We start from the raw sequence: 9,378 nt of genomic DNA, 5'->3' as shown, positions 1-9,378 counted from the left end.
TAACGCCAAGCATTTCAAGATAAAGTCTTAGAAAATCCAGAGAGAGCAGAGCATTACATCTCATATTGCACTTGTGTATCTTCTTGCTCTTCAGATGTTCCCTGACAGAACTTGTTGAATCTGCTTCCAGGGTTTATTTTTGTCAAATGCTTGTGCGCTGAATTGAGCTACAGGTTGCAAGTGAGTTTTAAAACGCTGTGAAATCCCTTTATTGTGCTTTGGTCAGATGACATAAGTGGTTGTGCGGCTCAATGAGTATGGCTGAGTACGTGTCTGCTCCTTTTAGACGATGAATACGTGCAGGCGGCTCCTGGAGAGGAGCCGGAGCCTTTGTGTCGCCGAATCGGCCAAAGAAAGAGAGAGAGGGTGTGTGGCCGAGAGACAGCGAGAGGGTTCCTATTGGCTGAGCTTGTGTGGGGAGGGCGGAGTTTGTCCTCACGTCGGGGGACAGGAGGGGGTGGGGGCTGCTGAAGACTGCCCATCTCCCCTTATTTTTCAGGAGGAGCAGAGAGAAGGAGGGATCGTCGGTACTCCTCTGCTCACGAGCGTGTGGCGAACCGACAGAGACCGGATCTGACAGCCGCAGCGCCCCCGCGCTTCCTACCCAGACAGGGTGCAGCGCTCTGAGGCTGGACTCGGCCGATACAGCTCGGCAACCTCGGCGCGGGATTCGTGCTCGACCATCTGGCTCTCCTCGTCGCTCCGTCGTGTGAGGACAGATTTACTGAGCCGTTAACGTGGAGCGTCTCTACCCAAACGCACAAACACTACACACAGGCACGCTTTCTGGACCGGAGACGATGCCACCTGCTCCTTCGTCCTCCGCTGAGCTCTCCGCTCGACTCTGAACGGATTTCTGAATGGTTTACAAATCCGCTGGATTAGGATATAGAGCGACTGCGGCCAAGAACAGCAGAACAGTGGAAGTAACAGCGAGCAGAAGTTGAGACGCAGGTAAGGTAGGTTTGCACTCCGTGTGGCAGATCGAGCAGCAGCGGGCTGTGATGTGACTCAGGAGGGATCACAGCCAACATTTCAAATCTCTGATGTTACTGTCGTGGATTATGTCTGTGATCGAGCGCGCGCGTGCCTAAGTCATCTCCATGTGACTTGATTGGTGGATAAGGTGTAATTGAGCAACAGTCTTTTTCTCTGAGCCATGTTCAGACCCCCCCCCCCTCCCCAAACACACACAAACACACACGCACCACCGTTACTCCTGTGCGCGCACACACATCACCTTCCACTTCTTCATGCTATTACTTTAAATTCGCAGTGTGCCTCTCGATCGAGCCGTTACACCTTGTATCACGCTGAATAACATTCAAATCCTAAGGTCACGAACATCGTCCCAGTTTCTGCGTGGATGCATAATCCTTAAATAAAAAAGAACGCACAGCTGCTGTAGACGCAACCGGCTCCATCAGACCGCTGCAGCGCGCTCCTAATACACAGTAAATGACATAGTGTAATAAACGGCAGCAAAGTTAGAAAGAAAACAGGCCACCCGAAGAAAGAAACCACAGGATTACCTGAACTATGCTCTCCCGCACTAACGCACCTTCATCCAGTCTAACAATATCACAGCCCCGCGTACATGACAAACACAACACACAGCTACTCTCATCATTTAAAAGGAGAGGGAGAGATTTAGCTTTAACCTCGAGAGGCGGAATAAAACTAAAAACTTTATTTCATTTTTGAAGCTCTTGAACTTTGAGTACATTTGGAGTGCTAGCCCACTAAAAACAACCACAACACGATTTTTTAGTCAAATATATGACATGTTTTTGTCGTTCTTTTAAAATATGAGGCTTTGTTATAAAGTAAGGCACTGAGTTACAGACAGCCTGTGCTTGGACATGAAGTTAATTTGCAGCTATCTGAATCGCTTAAACATTTTCTTTCTGTAAATTGCATTGCTCATTATTTTTTTCTAGTTTTGAATAAATGAAAAATTTTTCTTTTTTCTTATTTTAGTTTTTTCTGTTTTAGTAATTTTACAGTTTGTATCAGACAGTTAATGTGAATATAATCTGCAGGCAATAATGAAGACATAGATACATCGGTATGATAAGGCTGACCGTGCATATTGTATTATTGATAGCGTCTTATTTATTTTATCTATGTGAGAGTCTGAATATTAAAGCATAGTGCTGCCTGAGCCTGTTAAAATGTCTTTATGACCATGTGCCCACTGACCTCTGGTTTGGCTGCACTGCGAATGGATAAATGTTCTGAAGCTGCTGCCCTTGTCCTCAGTGGTTCATGGTTCATCTGAAACAGACTTGGGGAGGATCTGGAGAACTAAAATGCAACTTGGTTCACTACCAGTAACCAGAGGTGTGGCCAGATTAACCTGGACTGGGATAAATGAAATATCACATAGGTGGAATAAAGATTATGAAAGGGAGAAACATTTTATTTCAGGTATAAAGTTCAACCACAGCTGCTTTGTGTTAATATTTACAATTTTTTTTTAAACTAAATTTAAACTCATTATTTTCTTTCTTCTTCTTTTGGCCACTTGGGGGCAGTGCAACAGAAATTGTTCTGTATTTGGGCCAACATGGTGTGTCCACTTCAAGCTCTGGACTGAGGAATCGCTTATGCCTCTTTTCCACTAGTACCTTCTCAGCTTGACTCGACTCTGCTCGGTCTCTGTTGTTTTCCATTATGACTGAGCGACCACCTCAGTGCGCTGGGTCATTACAGCCGAAAGTCCTGTGATGTCTTTGCTTGCAAAACAAACGTAACGGAACAATGGAGGACGTCTGGGTGTTTGTGAGTCGGTGACCATGGTGTCGGTCTTCGTGCAGCCGTTTCTATCGTTGCCGAATTTCAAAATGAGCAGTTTTGATTTTTGGGAACAAGCCACTCTCATGACTCACTGAGTGACATCATTGATGGGTCAGTTGTTGGCTTGCAGTCTGTTGATCTCACATTTTCAGATCGACTCGGATCACTTGTGATTCCAGCCGAGCAAGTACTAAAAAAGTACCAGGGACTGCTACCTGATCGGAAACACTAACAAGTAACACAAATGGACCTGAGCCGATTAGGTGCTAGTGGTCTCAACACAACACCAGTCAAGATGGGTTTTTTTTCTTTAAAAGAACAAACAAACAAAATACCTGGGAGTGGTATGTTGAGCTGAGGGGAACTGCAGGATCAAGTGTTTTTTGCAAGATGCTCAGCTTTGTATTTTTTTTTTGTGACTTGCATGGAGTCTGGATGGGCATCCAGGCAGGACAGCAAGCTCTTCAACATAGTCTAGATGCCCATCTCCTCCTGTGGCCACATGAAATCCTGTTTTTCTCCTCAGGATTCTTTAGTCCCGTTCTTCCAGTTATTTCCCCAGAGCTCATGATTGTAAGTCAGGGAAAACCTAAATTTGTCTAAATCTCCTCCTTTTTAGTTCCGATACAGCAACAGCATTACTGCCCATCCTCTAGTCTGCCTTGTGCACCTTTTAACCTCACTCTGGAACTGCACCCAGAGGCACCAGAAACACGATTTGTTTTGCTTCTTAGCAAAGGTAGAGCCCTTCATGCATCACTAGCAGTACTTGTTCATTTGTCCACAGCTGTAGCACATTCAGCGCCTGGTCAGTGCTCTTCATATGGGTTAGCGAGTCTCAAACACATGATAGCTTCCAGCTGGTAACTTGTAAATTCCAACTCCTGACCCAATCTGGAACACAAAAAAGCCTGTATTTGTCATAGTATGATATTGAAAACTATGGCGTCTACCTCTGGGATCCCGTTGTGACAGCTGTTACTTCTTTAAACACTTGGCCGCTTCTGCTTCCTTCTAATCTTGCTGCCTCCTTCCAGAGACACTGTCCAGTTTGCCATTTGTCCGATGAACCATGTCATCAGTTTCTCTTTTGTTTGCGCTGTCCTCTGTGTTTGTTACAAAGGAGAGCTCCCAGACAAACTGGAGTAAGCGTTTAAAAAGTCCGACCTTTTGGCTGCTCGTGTCTCTGTCTGCCCACCGTCTCTTTTACCCTGCTTCTCATCTCTGTCTTTTTAATAAAACAGGTGAACTCTTCTCCTGTGTGTTTTAAAGAGCAGCATTTAATTATTCATCACTTGTTAGAAGGTTCTCTGTGCAATATATGTGTGTGTGTGTGTGAGAGGCGCTAGCAGCAGTAGGACTTTGCTCCTGCTGCCTTCACTGACTCGACACTCCCATTCCCATCCAGGAAGTGGTGGAAAAATGTTGTTAACATATTTTCCACAATCCTTCAAGAATATGGAATTCCTGATGACTGCGTTTGGCTACGGCCGCCTCAGAACCATTTCACACTTCGCATCAAGCACTTTAACTTAATGTCTTGGTTAGTGAGGCTAGTTGAGGGAACAGCAGGTATATTGAAGGGCACATCCTAACCAATATTAGCGTTGTAAGTCCATTTTGAAGATCTCCTGTAGGGAGATTAGTTTGATCAGGACCACTGTGCTCAATCTGCAGTAAATATTTTGGCTAGGATACCTCCGTTCTGGGAACTCTGTCAGTGGGAAAAACACCTCTACACCCTTTCACGGGCAAACATGAACAGCATCGAGAGATTGATGGTTGTCATCGTCATTGATGGTGATTGCTTGTCCATCGAGGCAATTTCTTTTCTCTCTTCTTCACTCTTGCATTATTGTGAGATTCATAATAATAATCGCAGAATGTTACATTCCTAGAATATAACAGACCCCTACAACACAGACATGAATGGTTATTCATGTGCATGTGTGCGCAATTTCCCAGCAAAAGCATAACTGCCTGGAACGATATTGGCTGCGTAGGTGGGTTACGTTGTAGCGAGGGCAGGGCAACATGGCCAAAAATGTTTATCACGATATATATTTGAAAATTTGTGATAACGATAGAATTGATGCGAGACAAAATACTTTTACAACTCCACAACTTTATTAGTTGTTGTACTCCAACGAGTGCTTCTGCTTCAAATGATGAAATAGGTTTGTCGTGTTTCCTCCCTGCGCCACGACGACGCTTGCATGTACTGCAAAAACTTGTGCTTTGTTGTGTATCTGACGGACGAAAACCAGACCAGTTCCACACCACTGAGGTTGCACCATTTTTACAAACCAATTCTGGTTCATCTGTTGCTTTCGCCCTTCTCATTCTCTGTCGCCACCATGCTTTTTCTGCCATGTGCGTATGAAAACAAGGGCACTGCGCATGCACGTTTATTTCACTTTCTTATCATTGCCTAACATTGTACTGATATTACCATGAAAGGTATAATATGACCCAGCCCTAGTTGTAGTTGTAGCCTCTACAAAGATCCTCGCAGAAGTCTAAATCAGGTATAAGAGAGGCAGCTGGTGGTGTTGGTGCTGAACATATAACTGTTGAAAGGTTTGGTTGTTGTTTGCATGCTCAGACACTATATATGTTTATCTGAGTTGACCTTAGGTGGGTGCTGCATGGGTCATCCTCTAGTGATGTGTGATTCTAATGAAAAGGCTCATTAGTCCGGTGAATAACCCCAGTGTATTGATGTTCTCGAAAATGCTGCGACTCACTCAGCAGCTTAACAGGCTGAATAATTGCTGTTGTTCCATGCACACATATGATTGTGACCAGCGCATGATGTCATGTGACTCTGGTGACAGATGGCTGAATCTCTATTTAGTCATAAAGAAAGCCGAGGAGGACGACGAGGTAGCGGAGGATTTGTGTGGTAAAGAAATGAATAATGTTTACAAAGAAATGACAGCTGTGCCGCATTTATTCTGCAGGAATATCTGGAGAGTTTCAGGTGTGTACATTAGTGAAGAGCAAATTTTTTAGCATATTTTCATCAAAGAAAACTGTTATCCAGTAAGTTTCTGTCAGGACCTGAAATACACTGAGAATTAGAATTAGTGAGAATTTAAAATAAAATAAAAAATCAACCTTTGAAGATTGTCAAACCCAGTTATGGATGTTAGTTGAACTTTTGAATAAATCAGTTCATTGATAAATATAATGTAGCATAGATTTATTGATTTTTTTTTAAAATTGCTATTAGCTAATGATTATTTTCTTATTCTAATATTTGCAGCATATTGTGGATGTAGAAGGGCTGCTGAAGGTTACTCGTGATTACTGGTAGGGCTGTGCGATATGAACAAAATCTCATATCCCAATATAAGAATTCTATCGTCCGATAACGATATAAATCACAAAAATGTAACATTTTCTGTAAATTCTGTGAATCTCGGGCAGCTCGACTTGCGGGAAGTGTTTCCAGCTGCGCGTCATGTAGCTGGAGTCGAGTGTTTTAACCGATGCATGAAACGATACATTTTTAGACATAAGTTGTAACGGCCGCCGTTTTCTTTGTATTTATTACACGGCGTGCTGCGGGGAAAAGCCTGTTCTAACGTTTGAGTCTAAGGTTTATTTTTTAGCACCTGACGGCTCTTTTTTGCTTCTCATCCGTAAATAATCTGCTCTTTCACGTGATTCAGTTTATTTTGAAAAGTCTCAACAGGATCTTGAGCTTTATTGTGAAAGGTTTATGTGGAACATAAACAAGCGGACACGCGATGGTGTTACCGTCGTTGTTGCTAACCACAACGCATAAAAACAGGCGCTTGTCCGTCCGTAGTGTGGTTATATAAAATATAAGAGAAAGAGAGAACTTTAATAAATTAATATAGCCACTACAGTGACCATCAAAACCATGAAAATATTGCCATAAACAGTTTATTTTGCGACACCACGAAACAAACGATAGCGTAAAATGAAACGATAGACGTTTTTATATCGTCATCCGATATATATCGTTATATCGAACAGCCCTAATTACTGGTGTACTAATTGAAGTCCAGTGTGGCCTGGAAGTGTACGAGACAGCTTTGTGTTACCTTGTTTTGACTGTAAAGTCTGTAAAGCAGCAGCTCAGTCACACGAGAGTAAACATAGGTTGGCAACCTCATTGTTAGGAAAAATTGATGGTTTCCTGATGACTGCGTTAAATTTCTTCAAATCTGATGTGACTTCTATCAGTCACATGGAAAGGTCATCAAAGGTCATCTGGTGGGAGGAAATGAAAATAACACGAATTAAAAAAAAAATACACATAGAAATACAACAAATTAAAAAAAATGAACTAGTGAATTTAAGAACAACTGTGCAGAGGTGTGATTTTTTTATTCCTCATCTATTTGCATGAGGCTTAAATAAAAGCAAATGTACATTTCAGCTTCTTAGTTTCCCATTAATGTTTCAGATGGATTAGAAGAAATGCAGGAGATCATCATTGCTTCATAATTTCCACCCACTTGCACAGAAGTGAAGCTAAAATATGTTAGAAATGATTGCTGGAAGCAGTCACCTCTGTAGTCCAGTCAATTGAGGGACAAGAAGTATAATATGCATCCAGTAATAATGATGCAATGTAATGCTTGTGTCTGTCTCAGTAAGTTCCACATCGTTGCTATGCTGTAGTATCCCAGGTTGGTGCATCTGATATCATGATCCGAGAAGAGCTTCCTTTAGACTGTTGTATTGGTTCAATATTTCATTGATTAAAGAAGCGAAGAGTGTTTAGTCTGAACGAGGTTTATAATCCACGGCTTTTAACTTTTAGAATATACTGACATAAACCATTTAGTATAAAAGGAGTAGTTTTCCTCATCTTACAAAGGATGTGCTCACCAGAGCTATTATAGTTTTTGTGTTTTCTAATTAAAATTGAAATTGAAGTTTTTATTGTATATTATATATGTTATATATCACCAAATTATCACAAGTTGTTAGTTTCAATGTTAGTTCTAGTCTTTTTATGTGTCATTGGCAAGATCTGATTCACAGTCTTGCAGACGTCCAGAGTCTCAATGGACATGTCCATCAATGCCTCATCAGGCAAATTGTAATATATGCTTTTTCTTTTTTTTAAATCTGCACGGCCTCTGCCTTTGTCTTTACAGTATGTATGTTCATAGACAGCACAGACCAATGGCAAGCAATGCATTATTCAGAGCGTGTGCGAAAACCGAAAACTCTGTGAGAAGACGACATTTACACATTGGTTTGTCGGGGAAGCCGAGATGGTTTATACATTAAATGCCGTTATGGGGAAACTTTTTCAACTTGTTTTAAAAATGTTATTTATGAATTCAAATCTTATTTTACTTGAAACGGAGGAAATACATTTTAAAGTTATTAGAGCTCTCCTGGTCATTGTTAGAATTAATATTTACATAATATTAACATCATTTAAATATTGTTGAAAAGTGTTTTCTTTGCTTTATTTGACAGCTGTTGTTGACTACAAACATCGATATAATGACAGAAGGGTACTTCAAAATATATTGCATTGAATCATATTACATGTAGAGCTTACGATGTTCCAGACATTTGTTTGAGGAAACTGGATCTTCTTAAAATGTAATTGAATACTTGGGTTATAGACATTAAGTTGGTACAGTTTTGCTATTTTAACTGTGGTCCATGATGTTTTTTTAAAGAGTGAAAAAAAAAACCCACAGGAAAAACAAGCAAAGCGAAAAAGTTTGCCTTCAAAATTTCACATTTATAGAATTAAGGGATCAAAAGTTTGAAAGGTGTCAGAATTGACACCCTGTAACCAAATGTTTTTTATTTTTTGAAGGTAAAGTTTTGCAAGACTTCATTGTCATTGGTTATTGTGTAAAATTGATACAACAAAACCCAAAACTAAACTCCAGAATCACCAAACACGTTTTACATCGATCAGGTGTAACATTAGGACCACCTGCTTAATATTGTGCTGTGGTGATCCATCGACGTATGGGCTCCACTAGACCCCTGAAGGTGTGCTGTGGTATCTGACACCAAGATGTTAGCAACAGGTCCTTTAGGCCCTGTAAGTTGTGAGGTGGGGCCACCACGGATCAGACTTGTCTGTACAGCACATCCCACAGATGTTCGATTGGATTGAGATGTGGGAATTTGGGTCAACACTTAAAACTTTTTGTCGTGTTCCTCAAACTATTCCTGAACAGCTTGTGCTTTGTGGCAGGATGCATTAACCTGCTGAAAGAAGCCAGAGCCATCATGGTCTACATCATGTTGTACATGGTTTCCAACACTGCTTAGGTTGATGTCAAAGTAACATCTACATGGCTGGCAGAACCCAAGGCTTCCCAGCAGAACGTCCCATAATGCACCCTGGTACCAGGCGTTCCCCAAGTAAGCAATGCACACCCGGCCATCCACGTGACCTGAAAGACAACATGATTCAGTAGACCAGGACATCCTCTTCCATTGTGCTGTGGTCTAGTTCTGACGTGGTCATTGTGTTGGCTTTTTCAGTGGTAGACAGTGGTCAGGATGGGCACCCTGACTGGTCTGCGCCAAACTGTGACGCATCCATCCATCCGAGAG

The 9,378-nt window shown here is 41.7% G+C and overlaps 1 protein-coding gene across 2 annotated transcripts in view; it reads left to right on the top strand.

Annotated features, from left to right (window-relative positions):
- Positions 1-484: 484 nt before the first annotated feature.
- large2 (LARGE xylosyl- and glucuronyltransferase 2) overlaps positions 485-9,378 on the top strand; it is a 117,679-nt gene continuing 108,785 nt past the window's right edge. Inside the window, exon 1 of one of the 2 annotated variants that reach the window (XM_084918224.1) lies at positions 485-954. The gene's annotated coding sequence lies outside the window, so the exon portion shown is untranslated. Of the gene's footprint in view, positions 960-9,378 lie in introns of both variants that reach the window. The other variant, XM_084918290.1, reaches the window with a different exon arrangement.

Source organism: Perissodus microlepis, chromosome 1, assembly GCF_051167445.1.
Source record: "Perissodus microlepis isolate ML-2025 ecotype Zambia chromosome 1, ASM5116744v1, whole genome shotgun sequence".
Taxonomy (NCBI): Eukaryota; Metazoa; Chordata; class Actinopteri; order Cichliformes; family Cichlidae; genus Perissodus; species Perissodus microlepis.
Note: the sequence above shows the minus strand (reverse complement) of the source record. Positions and strands in the feature narration are given on the sequence as shown.